Below are 23,883 nucleotides of genomic sequence, written 5' to 3'. Positions count from 1 at the left end.
TTTGTTTAGGAAATTGAATTTACTGAGAAAGCTGTGCAATTATAAACCTTCTCTTAAAGCTGTTTTTAAGTTTTCCTACATTGCTTTTTTGAGTAACTTCATCTTGGAATAAACTTTATTTTATTTTATTTTTGTTCAGAAACAACTCTGAGTCTTTCCTTTTTTTTCCCCTTGTGATACATTAGGTGAAGGACCTAACTTTGGCTTTATGCCTTCATACTGCAAGCAGTTCTCAGATCATAAGGGTTGGTTGTCTAATTCTAGTGAGTCATGTTATCAAAATAATGCAGTGTGCCAGTTAGACTTGGTCTTAGAAACATAAATTCTGTTTCATAGTTTTTGTGAAAACGTGGATGAGGAATGGATTTGAAAGCAAATATTTTCTTTAGCTGTCTTAGGTACTGTAACATTAAGCAGCCTGAGAAATATTTGCTATTGGTGTTCGTTGAAGGTTGTTTCTGTTATGAAGAGAATTTAATGAAATGATTGGTGCATTTTAGTGTTCTTTAACCAAATAATGTAAGCATGTCATAATTTTAATTGAACTTGCAACCATCATCTGTTTTTTAAAAAGCTCCCACTTCCCTCACAGGAGTCTCTCTTGGCTTTCTCACAGCTACGTTTCAAGTGCTACTCTGGGGGCATTTGTGTGGTGGAGGCCTTTCCAGCTCCTTTCAACTAATTGGCACAAGATGATTTCCTTCCAACTCAAGCCACTGTAGGATTCTAATTACTTTGGAAGTACAGAGATGGAATTCGGGTAGTACATTAGCTATGTACATCAGTGTTTGAGGCCCATGTCTGCTTGTAAATCAGAAGTGTGCTCACCAAGTGTCACTCTAAATCTAACAATGTAATACAAATACAAACAAATTAAATCTTTTGAGTCGCACTGAACTAGGATGTAGCTAATCTGTAATTTTCCCCAATATTTTGGTTGTAAACACAAATGAGCAAGCCATGCTGAAGAAGTTCATTGAGGAAGGTCAGAAAAATCAGTGCTGCTGGAGATCAAAGTGCATTCTCTGACTCAGCATGGAATTTAAGATTGTAATTTATCCTTCTGAGGACAGAAACAGCTGATATAGGCAAGCAATGATTTTTGTTCTTCTTTTGATATTCTGTTACATGTGCTGTTCAGTGGTGAGGTAAACCCATATACTTGAAGTTGTATGTATCCCTGAAATAGACAGGGACTGTAGGAACTAAAAATACATTTTTGGAGCATGGTGGCAGTTTGCTACAGATCTGGTGAGATTTTGGGGCACCAGATACCGAAAAGCATTTGCACTGCCTTAAGAAAGAAGTGTAAAGTAAGTTCTAAATCACAGAATGGCTTGGGCTGGAAGGGACCTCAAATATTATCTAATTCCATCCTCCCGCAAGCTCCCTCGGTGACCCATGGCCTCTTTCAACCTAGACTGAACACATGGTTGGGGCAACCACAGCCTCTCTGAGCAGCCTGGGCTAGCACCTCGGCTTCCTCTCAGTGAAAAATTTCCTTGATGTCTAATCTGAATCTCCCCTCTTTTAGTTTAAAACTGTTCCCCCTTGTCCTATCACTACCTACCTGTCTAAAAAGTTCATTTCCCTCCTATTTATAAGCTCCCATTAAGTGCTGGAAGGCCATAACGTGGTCTCCCTGTAGCCTTCTCTTCTCCAGACTGAACAAGCTCAGTTCCATCATCCTGTCTTTTTAAGAAAGGATGTATCGACTATAAAATACATATAACATTTGTATAAACATATAAATTGTTATTACAGATATAACTTCAAATCCTTTTCAGAAAAGCCCATTCATATGCATACGTATTTTATATGTTAAAAAAATCAAAATCTATATAAAGAATTGGCATGCTGAGGGAGGGTGGTATATCTTCACAGAGAGAATGGTGGAGAAATTCTTCACACAGATTCTGCCCTGTATGGGATGAAAAAGTAGCAAGTGTCACAATGAACAGGGAGACTGTAATGTTGGAGAAAAATTTGAACTAAATTATTGGTCATGTTGGCATTTGATACACACACAAAAAAATGTTGAAATAGCTTCTCTAAGGACAGAAAGCAAAAGGATAAAAGTTACTGTTCTTAGCGGGTATAAATGGCAGGTCATTTACAAAACATACAGATTAATATTATGTGTTTCTTATTAATTTCAGGTTTAAACGACCTAGAAAACTGCAAAGTTGGGAAGTGGTTAACTCTTCAATAGAGCTGAGAAGGAGAAGTCTAACTGATCTCTAGTACAAATATGTTTAGACTACTTAAAATATGTTTTTAGAGAGAGGAATTTAGGAGATCTTGTAAAGTGAAGAATACGGAAGAGTAAGTGAGGTTTACCACCAGCATTCTGTCAAAGAAAGGTTTGTTTTTGGGCTGTGACACTGCAGCAAACACAGTCTGCAGGGGTGCAAAAATCCTGTCAGAGCTGTGCTGGAGCCAATCCATCAGAGCCCTAACCAGGTCTCTGTTCTGAGTGGTCTGTGCCAGAGGCTCTGATCCATACAGACTTCAATAAAGGCACTACATGTCTCCCTCAGGTCAGCACTCTCCTTTTCAGTAAATGTTTTCCCTCTATGGATTTTATGACTGGTTTTATTGATTAGGTGGAAAATCGTACCTGGCAAGCTGGGCATAGAAGTAGGTCTGGAGAGGCTTGGCACGGCTGCCTGGCTCAGATGGGGATTCTTTTTCCTTTCAAGACTTTGGCAAATCACTTGGTCTGTGTCAGTTTCCCAGGTGCAATCTGCAGAGAAGATTGTAAACCTTGAAATCAGCCTAAATCTGGAGCTGCTTCTCTACGTGGAATAATATCAACGACCTCTCATCCCACTGTTCACTTTCAAGGCAGTGGAAGTAAGTAGGTAACAACGCTAAGACTTTGTTGGTGGATCTCCTATGTCTTCTATTGTTGGCTTCTCTTCTGTTGTTATAAACAGAAAATTTATCTCCCTATCTTGGCATGTACTCATTCTCATTCTCAAACAGCTATATCTAATCGAAGTTTTGTACATTAAAATATTTGCTTTTTTTTTTTTTTTTTTTTTTTGAGCTTCAGGATACAGCTGGTAAATACCTGTTTCAGTGAAAATTTACAACACTGGTACCAATGCACCCTTCTTTCAAGATGAATGTAAATCACCTAGTATTTGTTGCCCAATTTGAACAGTACATGCCCAATTAGTTTCTCTGTGGAACAACCCATCGTTCTAATATATTCCTGCAAGCCTTTTACTGAGTGCTCTCAAAGTCCAAAATGTTGAAATTAACGTATCTCTGTGGACAGTTCTTTAATAGTAATAAATGTATGGCAGCAGGAGACTGTGCTTTGCATTTAGTTGGTGCTATTGGTAGAAACATTGAATGAATGCTGTTAATCAACCCACTGTAACATGAAGAAGGTTTGGAGTATGAGGACCTAATGAGCTAGACAAGGATTTTTAGTGTCTATTTCTTTCTGATTCAGTATGAAAGAAGTTCTTTTCCTTCAGAAAAAAGAAAAGAGATCATAGGAAATGTCAAGAAGATACATAATTTACAAACTTCATTTCTCCATTCGCTTCTCTTTTATTTCTCCTTGCAATTATTTTAGTACCAGGAAAATAATCAGTAAAGGATAGCAAGTTATTATCAAAAGATGAAAACTCAGTGCGTCATTCTCTTGTACTGTTAAATTTGACAGTAAATCAACATGTAATGATTCTGAAGAATGTCCCTTTTCTCTTGCGCTCACGTAGATGCTAACTGTATCTTCTGTGTACTGCAGAAAACAAATGATTGAAATGTGTTACTGAAGCCAATAGTCAAGGCAGTGATGTCTGTATCTCTGTAGGTAGGCTTTGTTCATGCATAGCCAAACCCCCATACTGCAGGCAAAGTCTGTCACTTAAAATCAGCCAACTGAGAGGCAAAGATAACTTAAAATTATCTTAAGAGACTTGAATTTTCTTTCATATGGTTTTTGTAACTGTGCATTAAACTACAGACAAATTTTTTGAACTCATTTCAATTCTGATTTGGCAAATGCTGTATGGTAGTAGTCTGGAGTAAATTGTCTCAGGATGACATAGGATTGAATGGCTCTGGTTGTCACAGAAATAAGGGCTGCAGATTGCTGTAAATTGGCAAGGCAGATCATACAGGTTTGGGACTCATTTCCCAGCTTTTTCTCAGTTGGCAGTGCTCTGTTTACTTTAGAGCTGCACTCATAAACCAGTTGGGGAGCTGGCTTTGAGGTGCAGTCATGCCCTTCATATCTGCCCATGCAGATCACTCATCGTGTCACTGATCATGCACAGCAGCTTTTAAGTCGCTGCTTATCTTTGTGCATGTGAGAAAATGCACTGGCTCTATCTTAAGTGTCAAGATAATGTGTGCTTAGAGTGGAGATGGAAGTGCTGTCATCCCATCAGGGTGGTCAGATTATCAAATGGATCCATGCTTTATATTCTGTTTGCATGCTGACTCCATGCTTACTACAGAAATCAAGGTTTTCAACACAATAGCTTTATGTGAGGTTTCAAAATGGGATCAAGTAAACGTAGCAATTGATTAAAAATGACTTTATAGCACTGGATGTGCAACTATTCATTTCTCTGAGTTTTCTCCAAGCATATTTTGAATAGATATCTTCAATTTCCTTTCTGAACAGATTCACATTTCAGCCAAAAAAGGGGAACTGCCTTCACCTAGTGAAGACTTCAAAATGTATTTCAGAATGTCTTTTGGCAGTCTTACTTAACCTAGGAGCAATGTTAGTATCTTTTTAATTGCATATTCTTGTATGCACTTTCTATTTTTTTTTTTTTTTAATAATGAGGATCCCTGCCATTATTCAAGCAACAAAATGTGCCCATTTAGTCATGCTGTTTTATTTCTCTCCCCGGATTGCTATTTTAAAGGTGGAATGCTTGCTCTACTGAGAGTTCAACCTAAGTTAAGTGGATGTTAAGGCACTTAACCTTCCTTTTCTTCCTTCAAAATTTGATTTATCAAAAGTGTATTTTTTTTGAAGTTAGTTATTTATTTTCCTTGGAGAGAAGTCTTAAGGGACTTGCCTGCATACCTTAACAGGTAATACAAAAAAAATCAACTGCAGTTTTGCTTTTCTTCGTGACCTTACGCTCTTCTTACTTCCATTCTTTTAAATATTACGATTAGGTTAAAAAGGACATTCTAATTTTATAGCTTTATAATTGCTACTAGACCTAAATGAGGACCAAGAAGAGTTCACCTCATGGATGTTCTTGATGCAAAGTCCCTGAACTGCTGTGGAAAATTTTTTGACTATTAAGCTCTTGGCAAATCCAGTATTACTGGTACTGAACAAAACCCTGAGGTAATTTGGTATTAATGAAATTGAAGAAGCACCTCGTGGCTCTTGCTTTAATCACTAGAATGTGTAACAAAATGAGATGCATTGGATTTGAGATCAACTGCAAGGAAAAAAACATTTTTTGCGTAGGAAGAACTGACCATAACACGTATTGGAATTGTATTGTAAAATGTAACCATAATGCATATTAATCAAGATTTATAGAAATCAGATGCACAAGAAATCTTCACACATCTGATTATTTTCTTTGTACAAATGTGATAATTTTTTTTTTTTTTTTTTTTTTTTACTTCGAGAGACCATGAGATGTCTTTTCTGGGGAGGTGAGGGGAAGGGGAGTTGGGTGGGGAGAAAGTGAAATCCTTTCAAATTTTCATAGTACATTGCTAATGAAGATATCTGTGCCGTGTATGTGGCTAAATGATACTGTATTCTAGCTTCTGTTCTGCAGCAAGTGTGACAAGAGTACATCCTATTTCCAGTATGTGAAAACAAACCTTAAAGATCAGCATGTACAAGGTGCTCAGCTGTTTGTTTCTCTCAAAAACTGAGTAACTGTGCATATATGCCCTGATTTCATCTCACTGAGGAGAAAAATGCCAAGGCTGGTTGCTTTGTTTAAGCCCTAACAATGCAACCAACCTCTGTCTGTCTTTTTTTAATCCAGCTATGAAATTCACTCTGATGTTTTTTCAGATGATTTATAAGACGATTTCAAATTTTGTATGTATAAAGATAAGGCACCTGAGCTGAGATTTTAAAGAAACCTTCAGCAACTACAGACCTGGAAATACCTTTAAAAAAAGGCAAAAAAAAAAAAAAAAAAAAAAAAGGTAAATCAGCCAGCCTGAACTTATGTAATTACATGCAGTTAAGGGTTGAGGAATTTAAAAAAAAAACAAAGCAGGCTGAGATTCTTTCTAATCTATTTAAAAAAAAAAAAAAAACAACAAACAACAAAACCAACACTATGTTAACAACATTGCATTTAGATTATTTTGTGTAATAGTTATTTCCATGAAATTAGTGTATAAGTAAGCAAAATGCATTAATTCTTGCCATACTTGAGATGAGTACTACTGACACTTAATACTTCTAAGTAGAACACCGTCAGAAGTTTTTCATGGGAATATTAAGTTAAAATCCAGGGAAGAATTGAGTTCAGGATGCAGGAGGAAAATATGAGTTGTTAACATCAGTTTAGACAACTCATATTGCAGAACAAAACCATTTCATGTTGTCCAGCTAAATTGAAGATGAAGAGGTTGAGAGGTTGAGACTGGTCTCATTTCGGTTAAAAGTAGTTTAGAAGTAAAATAGAAATATTTGTTGCATATGGTGACTCGTTCATGAGCAGTGAAAACCACTCTGGAAGGGAAGGAAATTCATCAGCAGTTGTTGTAGTGCACAGAGCTGATCCTTGAGGTGGTGCCAACATGCACTGCTGCTCCCAGTATCATCTCCTGGCCCTTCAGTCCCACTGTGCAGGGAAACGGCCCAACTGGCATCTGTGCTGAGATGTCCTAGGGATGCAGACACCTCTTGGTTGTTTGCACATATCTAATGTTATTGAATGTATTGAATGTTGAGAGTAGGACGTGTTTTGCTAGATATTGGGTGATGATGTAGGGCTGTGTGTGTGCTGCTTTTGCTTTGAAAGGTGTTTTACGAACATGTTGAAATCAAACTGTTCTGAAGTGAGGCTGCTGTTAAGCACTTACCTGCTTTTATGAACCAAAACCTAGAGGCAACTCTTCATTCTAGCTGGTGTGTACTTAATATTAAAATAGTCTTCCTAGCTGGTTGAAAAGTTGGGTGTAGTCTCCAATCGGCATGGCTTTGTGAATAAAATCACTGATTTTATTCTGTTCTCTTCTTGGCAAGGAGTCAAAGACATGTGTCAGCATTTTTCACATGACTTAAGTAAAGGTAAGCAAGAAAGTGAGCAGATCTGAAATGTAAGCCTCCAATTGCAAATGCTGCATGTGAAAACAAGGCTGTGTTGTTTACTCAAAGGATTTTCTCCTTGCCAAAAGACTTGTGCTTACAAGACTAGATGTCCCAGCAGCATATGATTAGAATTTGTGATGGCATTTCGATGTCCCTTCTAGAGCTAAAACTTCTAAAGCTGCTTCTGGCTTCTGTGTCATAAAATTTAAATGAGAACGTCTAATTCTTTCAGAGTGCCAAAAATATTTTGTAAACAATGTTATTTTCAGTGCAGAGCCTGGGCTTCTGGGATAATGAGATGGCTTAACAATAGACAGTATGCTGGCTGTAAGCCAACCTATTAAGAGGTTATAACAAAAATATAACAAATGTGAACTTCTTCCTATATATACGTTAAATAAATGTTGTGAGACAAAGTGATACAGAGCAGCTACCAAAAGTGTATGCTGTGATGTGTAGAATTGTCCATACGATGTTGATGGGAAACTGTTCAAATACATACAAGACTTTGGTCTCAAGTCCGTCAAGTTGATTCCATTGACAGTAAAATTCAATTTTTAATTTGAAAAAAATCCAAAAGCTTTTTGCTGTTTCGTTTTTTTTTCCTAGCAAATCAAATTCTCTCTCTCTTTTTTTCTTTTTTTTTTCTTTTTAACTCCACTTACAGATACAGAAAGATCTCTTAACAAAGATTTGCTGGTGCATTTCAATTGCTATTTTGATATCCTTAGAGAGGAAATCTCAGGATATCCTATTAGGATAGTAATCAGGAATTTAATTCATCTAAATCTAAATCATGATTTTTTTTAATGTAGTTGTAGGTAGCTTGAGAACAGCTAGGATAAGGGCCCAATTTATATATTAATATATATATATATAAGTTGGGCCCTTATAAGTTAATATATATATTCATTTTTAATTTTTTTTTTCTGTTTAAGAATGGAATGTGACTATTTTCTTAACATTTACATTTACAGTAATTAGAATACATATTCCTGATTTTGTTCCTGATCTCATCTGGTTAATAAAAAGTCTTTACTTCCAGTTGAAAAGGGGTGGAAAAAAGAATTTCTTTGAGAACTTGGAGGGAAATGTTGTATAGTGCTTTTTTCTGTTTTTGTTTTGATGTTATAGATTCTTTTGTACAAATGTCAGAGAAGACTTAAGTAAGTGCAAGTTGTGACTCCGTGGTATATCAAAACCCTATTACATATGCTTATTTTCAAGAAAAGTAGTTTATAACTGAAGTACAGATTTATTTCTCTGCTTTTAAATATATCTAAAGTTCTTGAAAATTCATGTGTTCGATTTCTTGTTTCATGGGCTTGAAACAGTGCATCTGCTCAGCTGTTTTTCTAACTTACGGTCAAAACAGATGAAGACAGCAGCTTGTGATTCTCACTGAAAAGAAGTAGATTAAAAGTTACTTCTAAATTTATGCAATAATATGAACAGTAAAGAAGAAATGCAATCAGCTAACCATTAAAATAGGGGCAAGTGTCTCACGAAAAGGAATAATTAAAATGTATGTTGGGTAATATATTACTTCATCTATAAAACACAAAGAAGGACTTGCAAGTTGCTTTGTGAATATTTACCTGGCATTTTAGCATACAGTAGGAAGAAATTAATAGAATTTTGATTTTCAAAATATCTCAGACTATTAGGTATGTTTCAGAGAATTGCAAATAAGATAATGCTGTGCTGTATTTAAAAGGGGTAAATTCAATGACCAGGATAATTATAGAATTGTCAGACCTATATTAAATCCAGTAAAGATAATGGAAAGCCCAATACAAGATTCATTTGACACAATTAGAAGAAATTGTAAGATAATTAATGCCCATTGATATACATTTATAGATGATAGATTTTTCTTAAACTAACTTTATTTCTTCCGATGAGATAACACATTTGGTTTGCAACTGTAGCATTATTGATGCAGTGGAAGTATTCATAGCATCTGACTTGCTAATATCTGGCTTTTCAGCTAAGAAAGCAAGCAAATATACTGCCATCTAGGACATATTAAGTGTATGGGAAGGACTTAAATTCTAAATTAGGAATCATCTTAGATTGTGTTTTAGTGAGGTTTCTTGAAGCCCAGCTTTCTGCAATTTCACACTTTCTCAATTGCTGAGCTATCTGACCTTGCTTACCCTCCTTGATCCCAATCTGTGGACTTGCTGTTTTCATCTTGGATGACCTGCCTTGCCACCATGAGCTTGTCTTATGATAGAGACTCTTGGCTGAACCTCACTACTGCCTCAGCCAGGCCCATGCTGGGGCTGTGGGACAGGGCCCTGGCTAGTGAGACCCTGCCCTGCTGGCTGTGGCATCGTGCCTGGCCACCCATCCCTTACGGAGCAGCAGGCCATCATCAGTGCCTCAACTCAGGTCTGGCTCCTGCAGTTGTTGAGAATAGCCTTGCTGCCATGTGAGAAATACTGTTCATTTGGAATATCTCTCATGTACCCAAAGGGCAGGTGCTGAATTCCCTCTGCCTTTTCCTTATGTTTTTATTTGCGTTTTAAACAAGCTGGTTGGTTCTTGGTGTTTTATGGCATGCCTGGAGATGCAATTTTTAGGTATTCAAGGCATTTAAAAGTCAAATAGTGTTCTTTTTCTATGCAGTTTATATGAAGTTCATCACAGGCTGAGCAGCCTGTCCTCTCTGGGAAGTAGAGATAATTCCCAGTTTTAAAGGAAGACAGCAAACTAGAGGGATAATGATAAGGTTTTTTCCCAGTTCAACTGGGGAAAAAATGAATAATTTGATAATGCATCACAGTGAGATGTTGAGTTGGAGCACGCACTGTTGAAGAGAAAGCAGGATGGATACAAGCTTAATTGTCTGAATAGGTGTAAATGAAATCATTTCTTTGGTAAAAGTGCAATCTAGTTTCCCTTGTTTTAATAACATTCAACTTAATTGCTCTGATTTCTAGATTCCATTTTGTAAGAAAATGCTTTCTGTACAATGATAGTCTTCTACCTTACTGGTATTAAAAATACCCACTATTATCCTTGGGAAAAAAATGGACATATTAAGAAGAATGTGCTCGTGGAAGTATTCTCCATCATGAAATAGATTTTTTCCTTTACAAGCAGTGTGCACTGTTGAAATATTTATATAGTAAATCAAATGATCTCCGTAGGAAGATAAAATGTAGTGCAAACTTAATACTAGTAGAAGGGGTAGGTCTCTAATCACTAAATCCAGTATTTAAAATAAGTATGAAAAAAATGCTTGGGAAGGCAATAAACAAGAATATTCATTATGTTTGAGCTTCTTAATTGAAACTCAAGTGTTTGAGTTTGTCATCTTCAAATACTGACTTAAAAAAGAGATGAGAAAGAAGAAAAGCAAACAAAAATGAAACAAAAGGATTATTTGAAAACACTGCTTGAAAACAGAAGCAACTTTCTTCCTTAAATTCAGAGTCTGGACAAGGCTGACCTTGTTATCCAGAAAGTGGTTTCTATTTGTCATTAATCCTGACTGATTATAAAAATTTACTTTGACCACTTATTTATTCTGCTGCTGTCATTTAGGTCATAACCTTGTAGCAATGAATTTCAGACTAATTGCCTTATGTTAGGAAGAGAGAATGATTAATGGGAGTTCCTTTGAATTTTTTCCTTTTTTCTCTTATAAGCGGTCTTGCTTTGCAAGAAAAGTTGAATAGAAATTAATAAATTATATTTTCTGTGCACTTGATTATATTTCTTTGAGAATGTCTTCCTTGACCTATCATTTGGGTGTGGAGCACTTTCGATCACATCTATCACCTGTCTCTGAATTCATCAAGTATCATCTGTGCTTATGAAATCAATCTTCATGCTAACACAGTATACCACTTGAGTGTAATGTTGATTTATATGATGACTTTATAGCTTTTCACCTCATCTTCTACTTTTTTAAATGTAAAATAGCAATGTATAACCCTTTTTGGCTGTTACAGTGTATTGAACAGTATTAACATAGACTCAAAATTCATTAATTTGGGATTCATTTTTAGAGCTCAGTATGTCTTTAATATGTTAGTGATTCATGTGTAAATGTTAATAAACTAACATATCTGCTTCACTGCAATTTGTTTTAATTCTTCAGCTATTCTCTCAATACCAACTTTGGTATCTGGAAGATGCATGTATCTCATGCAAACTTTATTTCATGCAGTAAACAGTTTTATGGATGGGATTTTCTTCTAGTGCAGTCCAGTGTCCTTTGAGAAATCCTACAGAGCAAAAATTTTGGACCCTAGCTGTTTAGTGTATGTATTACTTGAAGTTGCCTTTGTGCAGAAATAAAGCTCCAACTCGCTATCTGGGACGATGACATGCAGGTTCTTTTTTCCATCTTGGCTGACACCAGGGAAGCTATTTCTGATTTTGATTAGCTACCTACCACGACTTTAAGGCTGGTTGCTTTAGAATGACCTCTACTTAAATTGTGAAGAAACTGAGTTGATTTTCAGCTGCCCCATGCTGACTGCCACTCTGGACTCTGCATTTCTCATGGATGGCAGTGCGGTGCAGCCTGTAGTGAAGGGGCAGGACCTTCCTGTTACTTGTGGGTTTGAATTTGCTTTATGTTATCTTTCTGTTTTGTCCAGGTGAATCTGAGGCATCTGTGGGTCTCTAATGGGGTTAATAGAAAGGGTGAGCTTGGTCACCTGTGTCTTGGTAAGCCTGAGGGAGATGTAAGATATGGAGATAGAATTTGGATTTTGCTATTCCTTTTTCATCTGGGAATAGCTCTGTAGTTTCTGCTGAGGAAAAGTTCCTCTAGATCAGCTGCTGTATTCTTGAAGAAGAGCAGGCCTGATACTGTGTCACAGTTCAGATTGTTTTTCTTTGAAGACTTATTAGAAGGAAGAGGATTTATTTGTGATCTGATGCTTTGATTTTCTTTGTCCTGTAGGCAATCTTGAGTGGGTGGGTTTGTTTGCATTCAGCTGGAGGGTGGGACTGACGAAACCAACTAATCAAAAAACAAACATCTGTACAGTGGGCTAGGAGGAGGTTGCATACCAAAATTTCAATTACAGTCCCATATTGTTCAGTCTGTAGTTAAAGCCTGGGAAGAAGAATACTTTAATAAATCCACAAAAATTTGTATCTTTTTCCTGCCTGGAAAAACATAGGAAGCACCTGAGCTCATGCAACTACTTCATTTTCCCCTGCTAAAATTCCAAGCGCCATTAAGAGACTAGTTCAGAAAAGATAATCATCTTTAGTTACAATGAGCAAGAGAGATACATTTAACTCTCTCTTAAAGGGATTAATTCTGCCTCAGGGATGTTTTTGAGCATGGGAGTTCCTACAGTGTTATGTAGTTGTTGAAGGCTGTCTGTTAGGTTCTCGCTGTGTCCTTCCTCAGAGAAATTAGCTACATCTGTTATAACCATAACTTCTGCATGGAAATTCTTCTAGTGATGAAATCTATTGTCTGAACCTGCTTATCCTTCTCAGGATTGCCACTCTCAGTAAAATATTTTTCCGTGGTATGTCTTCAGGATTGTAAAGTGACATAATATACTATGATACTGTAACTTACAATTGTGAACAAAATGTGATTTTTGTTTTGTGTCCATTTGGTTTAAATGTAATTAAATGTCATTACAATAAAAAATTTGTGTTGTATATTCTTTAACGAAAGTTACTATTTACTGAGCTGTTATCATAGTGATAGTACAGGGATTAAACTGAGTAAACTAAAGTTGACTTAGTGCCTCAGTTAAAACATCTGTGATACTTGTGTAATGTGGGTAGAATTTGAACAAGTTGAAGTGTATATTCAGACCAGAATTAGTTTTTCAAAGTAAAGAATGCTCTAACCCAAGAGGCTGGTTGTGACTAGTTGGGAAGACATGTGCGGACTCCATATCAAGTTATGCTATAGGAATTCTAAATAACGTATTCATTGCAAAATTCAAATGTTATGCTCCAGATGTATTCTTGTCCTTATGGAATAGATGTCTAATGGTAGCTGTCTTTTATAGTTTGTAACATACTTTAGATTTTAGCTTATTTTAGGGAATGTGCCCCGCAATTGTAAATGCTAGACTTGGTTGTGCATCCTGTTTCACATGAGAGCAATATTTTTCATAGTTCTTCATCAGTGTAGATGATTAGGTCAAAAATTACTCTTGTTTTCTTGCTTGGAAGTGCACAGTGCTAGCAAATCAGATTGCTGGCTATGGAAACACCTTTTGTTGTTTTCCCTTATAACTACAAGTGAAACTAAATGGCAATAACGAAAATTTATTTTCCTCTATTGGAATTTGTTCTACCATACGGAATACCTTATTTTTGAAATGTCACCTGTAGTCATCCCAGATGTATTCCCCCAGCAAAATACAGATATATTAATATAAAGGCAAATTTAGAGTGAAAATATGTGTTCTTTAAATGGTCTTTATCTGTTGAATTCAGGGAAGGTAGAAGGAATGTAGCTTCAAATAAAAATAAAAAATATATAATCTATATAATATATTAAAAATACATTAATATGTGTATAAAAAGTGTCTGATGACTGCAGTGAAATCTTTTTAAACATGAGGAACTGAAATGATCTCCGTACTGATTAAACAGTGAAAAGGGAAAGCACTGATCTCTTGAGACTTCAACAAGCTTGGGCTAACTTTTGAAGTAGATATAGAAAATAGGTCTTACCCTTCTTTGACTTTGAACTGTGCTGAAAATGTTACGAGAATAACTTTGGATCAAAGGGCTCAGTAGAAAACTAGAAATTTTGAGGGATTAATGGCTGGATTGAGGAATTGCTTGTGTTCACTATTTGGATTTTATTTTTTTCTTCTAATATGGTAGTATAACTGTAGAGATGTGAGTACTGTATTTAAAACATACAAAACTAAAGAGAGTTGAAAGATGGGTTGAGTGAGACACTTTGTGGCATTTTTGAAATGGATTGTTCATATCAGCTTATCAGTGGTGGTGTCTTCATCTAAAATATAAACTGTACAAATAAGCACCTTCTTGTCAGCTTACTTTTTACAGATAATTCATATATTTTCTACCCTTACACTTTGCATTTGATAAACTATTTGATGATTTCATGTTGTAATTGTTATGTAAATCTATGTTGTTTAGGAGTTAGGCACCAAATATATTTGTATCTTAATAGCATACTCAGTTTTATAGTGTGAGAGTATTTAGACTTGTTTACATCTGTAGAAAGATCCATATTGTAGGAAAGAGATTTGGCTTTTCCTCTTTTAGTGTGTATCCCTGTGTCTATTCCTGCTATTCTGATCTCAGAGTTCTAAATGAAAGCTGTAAACTAATTGGAAAACCTTTTAATTAGAGCTCATTAGTGCATGCTATTTCAGCTTTTGACTGATAGGTTTATGTATTCTTTCACTGGTAGTACCAAGAGCTGTGTAATTAAGAATAGCTTGCATGTGAATGACATAGAAATTTCATACTATTCAACTGGGAATAAGCTTAAATGTTTGTAATGTTTTAGTACATTTGCAAACAAAAAATAAATTTGAGAGCCTTTCATCTGAATTAGGTAAATGGATATGTATACATTCTGGAATTAGGTGTAGTGGTTTGCACTATCCATCTTTTAAAATATCTATCTTATAAGTATCTTATAAGTATTTTATAAGTATCTATTTTCATAAAATCAAGATATTTTATTTTACTACATTTTGTCTACTTTTTGAGCCCAGTGTATTGCATCAGGATCTGGTGTCCTGGGAATAGAAAAAATAAGTTGTAAGAAGTTACCTGCACCAGCCAAAATAACTGTCTTGTCTAATAAGAGCAGTAATAAAGTAGATGATGAAGTAATCTTTGAAAATGAAGGTCAGAATGAAAAATGAAACTAAAAGACAGAGCCTAAGTCTTATAATGCATTTAGATAAGTCCAGTACAAGACTTATGTAACTAAATAAGCAGGATGAAAAAATCGGAAGGAAGTTAGATTTTTTCTTGCAATTTTCGTAAGAGCCTGTTGTATATTTGTCTTCAGATGCAGGGAATGGCTATGCTTGTGCTGAAATAAACTTCGTTGTTGTTGTTGTATTTTCAATAGAAAGAATTTCCTAATCTTCAGAGGAGAGCCATCTATCCCTAGGCAAATGATGTCAGTGATTATTATTTTTTTTAAAAGAAAAGTTGATCAGTTGTGGATGTAGACAATGTTTCTAGTGCACGTATTAAGAATATCTGATGAATTTAACTTGCATGAAGGCTAGAAAATTAGCAAGCTGGGATTTTATCTTTTGTAATTTACCTGAATGGGCTGCATGCAAGTGAATGCAGACGTAGGCAGGTGGACAGATAAAGTGAAGATCAGTACATTAGGTCTCCTTATTGGAAAGTTCATTCTTGAAAGCAGTCAAGTCTGCTCTCTTGACTGTGAGGGAGATTTATTTCCTAAATTAGCCATACAGTACACATTACTGAATATGTCAGGTTTGTGTAAAGGAGTTTCTTTCCTTCAGTGTGTGTGAGGATGTGTGTGTTTGTTTTCATGTGTTTCTTTTTGTTCCCCAAATATTCATGGGGTGTAGGGATTGAATGCAGATAATCCTGCAGTTCATATCTCAAATGAGACCTAGAGAAAACAGAAAAGTAGTTTAAGAAATTCACATAGAAATCTGGAAATGAACTTAAAAAAAAAAAAAAAAAAAGAGCTTATATATGTATCAGTATTTATCACTTCTGTGAGATCATGCTTCACAAAGTCACTCATGGCTTTTTAAAAAAACAAAAAACCAGGATGCTGTCTGATTCCATGACTGAATTTACTTGGATTCTGCAGCTGCTCAGCACTTGGTCAGCTTTTGCCCTTATGGGAAGAGTAGAGTTGTTGTTGTGGGTTTACTCATTGGGATGCCATGAAAGCAATTCTTGCCACTATTTTCTTAAGCTGTTTGGTTCTTGCTTTGTTAAAATGCATGTATTTTCCAGTCTGGCTGCATCAGAGGTGCTGAGTAACTGCATTAACCTTGGTGAGCTTTGGCAATGGGAGGGAAAATAAAAGTCAATAAATGTCTTCCACAGCTCTGATGAACTCCAAAGGGCATCAAGAGTGGTGGTTATGAGCTGTGGGAGATAATTTAGTCAACTATATCTTTCTCTTCAAATTGCCTACTGCCACTTTAACATCACCTAAGTATATTTTAAATCAACTGTCTTTGAATGGTACATGCTGTTTGGGTTGGCATGTATTTCTGTTGTTGACAGATTCAACAATGTGTGTTTCCCACTGTTATCTCTATATATAGAGAACTTAAAATCACTCTTCATTTTCCTCTACAGGAAAAAAACTACTGACTGTCCAAACACTGCCTGATTCTAGAAAAGTAGGATTTGTTTGACCATCTGGGCTATTCAATTTCCTGCAACCTCAGGTTACTTCTTAACTTGCTAACTGAGAGGTAAGCCTTTAAAGCTACGTAACGTGAGTCTGTTAGAGATAAGCATATAGGTGTTTTAATATTTACTTGAACTACACAGTGTTGGTGAGATTCTGGGGTGAAAAGATGCATTTGTCCCTACTGTTAGGTGTGGTGTCTAAATATCTGGCACTTGATACCTGCTTGCCTTACACTCTGCCCTCTTCAGAGAGACTGAAAGAGACCCTCTCCAGAGTATTCCTCAGAGACCACTGAGCTTGTGTAGTGCTGGCCAGGAACAGTGTAACTACCTGTTCAGCACTAAGCCAGAGCATCAGCCCTGCTGAAATTTGTGGTCTATTAGCTCAGGCTCAGGGACAGGCATATAATGTTCAGGACACTTAGGAGTGACCTGATAACCACTGCTGCAGAGCAACTTAAGAATTAAGGTTTTTAGATGATATAACTGAATGATGAAAAAATCCTTGTGTGAGAGTTGAATTCAGTCTAAACAAAGTTGTTGTGATCTGGTCTTGCCACTTATAGCATTTTCCTTTCCTCTCCCCTTCTATTTTTATGGCTGTACACGTAGCAGTTCTTGAAGGATAGCTAGCAGGTTCATAATGTTGCTATGTATAAACAACGTCAGAGTCTGATGAATGAAATAAAATGATCTTGAAGTTAAATATTTAATTCATGGGAATATTCTACTGGACATTCTGAAATATTCTAAATACTGCAAGTAGCCAATGCTTTCCACAACATTTTTGAGACTATCATTTATTTTTCCTAGTTTTGATCAACTGATGAGAGCAGGACCTTAACCCAAAGGCTACACTATCACAGCTCCCTTTAATTTCAGTGGAATTGAGTTCTTATCTGTCCAAGGACCCTTTGATTTGCTAGTCTCTGATTATTTTTGTTTTTTATGATTATTACTATTTTCTGGATAGTGGAGCTATTTGTGTGGCTCTGTAAAGGAACTGTATTTGATTTTCATCTTTGACAGCAGTGGAGATTTTACTTCCCAGAGACTACATAGCGTGTATCTAACAGGAACGGAGGAAAGAAATTTAATCTATTTGAAGTTCAGTTTATTGGTGTTATTAGCCATCAATCTTAATAATATCTTAACCCCATTTTTTTTGGTGAAAATTTAATAATATTAATATTTTACAGTCTCTTGGAAGTGTTGCAAAACCAATTACAGAAATGTCAGAATTTCCATAGGAAGATAACCTTCCTCTTAACAGTATCGGGGGAAAAAACCAAACTGATAGTGATTAAAGTGTCAGGATATAATTGCATTTTCTTCCAAATAAACTATCAACTCCCAGTAAATAATTAAAACAAACCACGTTCCTCAGGATGCAACAGTTCAGTAGCTGTGATTAAAAAGTGCTAGGAGACATTATTAGTTTTTTTAATGATAAATTTTCTCTTATTTTCAGATTGTCCGATTTTATTACCTTACTGCTCTTTGGGGTATATATATGTACATATTTTTCAGTTTCCTGGGAAAGCATAACTCATTTCACAGGTTGTAATGAGTTATATGCTCCATAATGATTTCACAGGTGACCTCTGAATGATCGCAATACTAGAGAAACATGTGAATCTAGACTTAGGAATGATAATTAAATTTGTCAAAGTTTTGGCAATGTCCCAGGAGCCATAATATGGCTACCTGATGCTCTGACATGTATATTAAAGAGCCTATTTCTCCATTTTTCTTCAAATTGTCTTTGACTAACTCTTTACTAGATGACTTAGTAGGATGTCCAGTATTAACAAACAACATAAAACCCCAGAAGACCCGGAGAGCAAATATAGGCATAATATTGAATGGTTTTCTATTTACTGATGATGAAGCAAAAAATAAGTAACAGATGGTATATGTTAGTCCCACAAAATACCCCTGTATTCTCTGTCTGGTTGCATTTTTCTTAAACTTCAAGCTTTTTTTTATTAGACACAATAAGTAATGGATATCACAGTGTCATTCTTATGCTCGCTCTCAGGGAAGTAATCACTTTTTCATAAAGCAGTGTTCAGTGTGATTAATTTCTTTTTTTCGGGACAGAACTTGTTTTTACTCATCTGGACTGCTTGCACAGTTTTCCCTCTAAATGATAGAAGCTGCTGAAAACATACTTATCTTTTCCTTTATAAATTGAAGCTCAAACATGAATCTTAGATTTACATTTTGCCTCATTAAGTCCCTTCAACTGATTAAATCTTTTGAGTAGGCACAAATTAAATGAAAAATGAGTAAAATGTTTAAAACACATGGTTAGCAACAATTGTCAATTAGTTGGTCTCTGTCAAATCCATTTTAAACATTGTACGTGTTCTGACCAGTGAATAGGGATCTAGTAAGTCTGGTTAAGTCAGAAATGTACTATTAATGCTTTTTTTGAAATCCAGTGTCTAAATATTTAAAAGTAACATCAAAATAAATGTTAGGCTGTATTGTACTGCCCAGTATTATAGAACTCTGGCCACTTGAAGGAATGTAGTCTTAGATACTGGGATACTTCTTAAGATTTGAGAAACGTAGGTGCCTTTGCAATTGGACAGCAGTTGGGGAATACTGATCAATATCAGTTTTGGATATAAGCCTCATAAGTCACATAATTATGTACATATTCCTTTGAAATTAAAGATGATCCAGTTGGAAGAATGAGTTGCAGATTCGTATCAAGCATTATAGTTGGAATGAAAATAGGCTGAAAATATATTAGCAGAATTATATTAGCAGAATGTGGAGAGAATTTCAAATCATTATACTGTTATTCTTAACCACATCTCTTTCTTTGGAAGACCAATTTAGTTTACTGAACATAGATCTATTTGTAAAGGAATAGTGAAATGGGAATTTCCCAGAAAAAAGAAAAACAATGTTTAGATATCCAGAATTATAAGTGTGTAAGAATTGGGCCTATCTTTCTGTTTTCCTTTTTTTTTTTTTTTTGGCAAGGTATAAATATGTAATTGATAGGTCCTAAGCCTGGGGTGAAGTGGTCCTGTGTAAATGAAACAGTCATTTTTAAATCTAGCAAATGAGACCAGCATGTTCAAAAGCCTTCCTCTAAGTGAAAGCTGCTGCCTTCCATTTCCAAACCTAAACTGAGTGCGCTTGCATACTTGAGTTAGTGCTTGATCATTGCATGCGTACCTCTTTCCATACTGGTGTGATAAATCAGTTGTTTGCTTTGCAAACTCTTTTAATTTCATTTACGTTTCGGAACGTGAAGTTGGATGCAAGCGATCAGTGAAGAGCACATGACAGAGATGACTCTTCTATTTCTATATCCCAATTTGAATGTAGCAGCACAATAACATCTGCTCTTCTGAGTTCCTTTGAGTACAAAGCTTTGCTGAGCATTAATAATTTACTAAAAATAGAAAAAAAATCATGCTAATAGCTATGATCAACAGCTAATGCAGTCCTGAACGACCACAGTGAACAACTGAAAAGAAACTATTAAATGAGGTCTAAGAGAGGTGCAGCCAAGCTCCACCCCTTCTGGTCACACAGCTGAATTGCCTTCACCTGTGCTCCCAGGGCTGACTCAGTCCTTTCCCAGGTGCTCAATCAGTGGTTCAGGCTGTGACACAGGTCAACTAATGAAGTCTAATTCCTACAGGGGAAAAGATGACATTTCAGAACTGAAATTTTCTGCAGAAGGCTTAGCCTTAGATACATATTTGGACTTTAGGGAAAATGGCTAGGAGCTGAAAGAAACTCTTACATTAATACAAACATTTTGCTAGTGTTGATAACAAACAAAACTAATTATCACTAGACTGGCATACTTGTCCAGTTGCCCCAAAATGTGTACTTTACAGTCCTCTTACTAAATGCATATCTTTCTTGTCTTTCCTCCTCCAATAATGCATCTGCTCCTGGCAGCAGTTTTCTTCTGCTTACTGTTTCTCCATTTTTTATTTCTCCTACTGAACTATATTATCCTTGTTTCCTCTCTTCCTTTCTTTATCTTCTCTTTTTCATGGTAGAAGCTTCTCCATGTAGTCTGGACCTTCTAATCAAGATACATCTGTTTGGTAATCAGGACAAGTACTAACACTTATTAATATATGCTAGCTCTGTCTACAAGGCTTGGTGTTAGCTGTAGTTTTTGTTCTCTGGAATTCAAAAGGATTCAAGTTGGGAATTTGTGGGAACATTTAGTCCCTTCCCAGCTTCAGAGCATCAATGTGATTATTCAGGGACTTCCTCCTGAAACTGTACTATGTTAATGCTTGTCTTTATGGTGTTCTCCAAGTCTTCAGAAAGTGACGCATTCTTGGAAGTTTTGAATGGATTAAGCAGAAATGGATGAGAGGAATGAATATTTTCAAGTCCTACAGTTCACAGAATTTCAGAGATACTGAACAAGCTTAGCAGTAAGGAATGCATAGAGGGAAGAGGTAATGGGCTATTTTTTTTCCCTCCATTTATTTACAGACAGTTCTGCATCAAAATTTTAATTTGTCTGAGATTTGAGCGAAGTGTACTGTTGCTTAACATGTAGAAAACAGAGAACTGAGTTATCTGGGATTTTTCTGTTGCTTGAACAAGGCCTGTTGATAGCAAGTCTGAAATAAGCTTGTGAATGAAATGAAAGAGAAGATTAAACTTTTTCTACCTCTGGACCAGAAAGAGCAGAACAGTTGCCCACTGGAAGCTTTGTGTTTCAAATGGGAATGAAAGCCAGAGATATTGCAATGAATTTGTCTGTCCTTGTAGAGGTAGTGCACTCAGGCCAACAACATCAGCACATAACAAGATGGCTGATGGGATAACTGTGGTTCCCTTTCCTTGAGTACATGTAGGATGAAGCCACCTACCACTACAGAACCTTCAATATGAGGCCCAAACATAACTGGCAGAAATATAGTGTTTATATGTATATATATTAAATTTTTAATCTTCTCAACAAGTAAAAAAGATCAGATATCAAACTTGTGAAGTAAAAAAAATGATGCTCTTTTTTACTTGTACGTCTATATTTTTGTGATACAAATAATTGGTAGTAGAAATCTTCTGGGTCTCTTGTTTACTGTTTTATAAAGTAGTATGCCAATACCTGTGTGGTTGATCTCAGGTTCTGGAAGGTGTCTTGGTTTTGATGGTGTTTCCACATGCAGAACACAATCACTTCATCGGTGACAACTGCGTGGTAAAACAAAATTTGTGTGCTGTCAAACTGTGTGGTCTTAAATCCTGTGCCCTTTGGGAGCTTGGATATTTGAATTAAATTTTTCTTCCTGAGTAGTCTTTTAATCTATTAACATTTTGTTTGGAAGGGCATAGCATTATCCCCACCCACTATAGAAGCTGGCAGTTAGGCTATTCAGAAAGATAGTTATGCTTCCTGTATGAGAGTTACAGGTTTCTTCATCCAGGGTTAGCTCAGAGGATCGCTGCAGCAGGAGTCACAGGCTCAGACAGTGAGCAAGCAGAAAGGAGTGAGGCATCTGGAAAAAAAAAACCCAAAACAACAAATAGGCTGAGTATCTAATTTGTTCTTGTTTTCGCAGATTAAGTGATGTAGGCATAAAAAACAGAATTTTCAGTTTGCAGCACCTACATTTGTCCTAACAGGCCCTGTGCATAAATAGATTCAGCAAAGTGTTTAATGTAAGAGCTTTTCTATGCTTGGATTGGGCAAGCACATGTTTCTCAGCTGTGAGTGCAAACACAGTCCATTATTTTCTAAACGGGCTTGAAATTCATGAATACAGCAAACACCCAAGATGAAGTGGATTATCTCTTTCATTTTCTATGCCCGCTTTTCACCTTAGCAATCTTCTTTCCCTCTAACTTATTTTTATTATCTTTATGTAATTTCCACACTTATACAAAGGCTTCACTGTATATAGCTTTCTTGTTATGCCCTAATGTTCAGAGGTTTGTGAAACTGTTTCAGAAGATGTGAGTATACAGGATCTTTGAAGTCTTGCACAGAATGAAAGGAGTTGCAGTGCTATTACCAATGCTGATATTCTGATGAAGTCTTCTGATCCAAACAGGCTATTCTGCAGTCTATGAATCTGAGATGTGAATTTATATTTCTAAACGTTTATCCCTTCCTAAACCTATGTGACTGCACAAAAAGTTTTAAAATAGCTTTCTTTGTGTCTATGTGCTTTGTTTTGTCTGGTGCCAGATGAAGGACACTTTCTAAACTAGCATATATTGTAGCATCATGTGTCCGATCTGTATGGATTACCACAGCCTCTTAATCTGACTGTACATAACTACCTTAAAAGCTGTATGATAAAAAGCTGAAGTATAATATTTAGAGCACTTTCCAGGCAAATGTGTGATGTATATCTTAAGGTGCTAAACCACAGCTGCAATGACAATTCACAAATAATAATAATAATAATAATAAAAGATTAATTGCTCAAAGACAACTTATCCAATCTCAAAAATTTGCTGTCAAGCCATCAAATCATGCAGAATTATATTCATCATGTATTTCTTTTCACCTAGGTCATTTTCAGAGCTCGTTTCTAATTCCTTCCCACATGTTTTTATCATTTTAGCAGAACACCCTACCTGCAATTTTATCTATGCTATTTCTCCTTTTTCCTTTTTTCTTCTTTCCTACCCTCCATCTCACAGTTATCACACCTGTCAGCATGTAATTTTACTGGCTGAATGGATTTGTTTAAGTTCAGAATTTCAGTTGACTCCCATTGAAATCACCTTTATCTTGACATCCTAAATGCAGGTGCTGAGGCAAAGTTCAGTCTGCTAACCACAGCTTTCAGTGGTGGCAAATGGAGAATTCACCATTGGTATGGTGATGCATGTGGCTCAGGTGAGGCCGATCTTGTGACTGGGAATAATTTGAAGCAAATCATCAGATTTCAGTTTTATTCTTAATTCGTGTTTGTTTTGCAGTTCCCAGTGCAGTTTGGCAAACCAGCACTAGGTCAGGCCTCCCAGGGCAGCATCAGTACAATGATCTGCACAGCTCTACTAATTCCTCATAACCATGAGGTGTTTGATGTAGGTTGCTCTGAAAGTAATGCCTCCTATTTATTTCCGTGGAAACTACAAAGAGTATAGTAACACTATTTGATAGAGCAAATTCTCAGCTACAGAACTTTATTTTTCAACAGTCAGCAGCATTAGCTGTTTATATTCATTGGCCATGAACAAGACTCTGCATGCTGTGCTTGTAAAAATCTGAAGCAGTG

The 23,883-nt window shown here is 36.1% G+C and overlaps 1 long non-coding RNA gene across 2 annotated transcripts in view; it reads left to right on the top strand.

Annotated features, from left to right (window-relative positions):
- Window positions 1-23,883, top strand: part of LOC116226157 (uncharacterized) — a 100,057-nt gene that overhangs the window by 36,333 nt on the left and 39,841 nt on the right. For both annotated transcript variants that reach the window (XR_016465832.1, XR_016465831.1), the window contains one exon: window positions 16,589-16,707. This is a non-coding gene — a long non-coding RNA (uncharacterized LOC116226157). The remainder of the gene's footprint in view (window positions 1-16,588; window positions 16,708-23,883) is intronic.

Source organism: Phasianus colchicus, chromosome 4, assembly GCF_987193195.1.
Source record: "Phasianus colchicus chromosome 4, bPhaCol1.hap1.1, whole genome shotgun sequence".
NCBI lineage: Eukaryota > Metazoa > Chordata > Aves > Galliformes > Phasianidae > Phasianus > Phasianus colchicus.
This window is presented reverse-complemented; position numbering and strand designations above follow the sequence as displayed.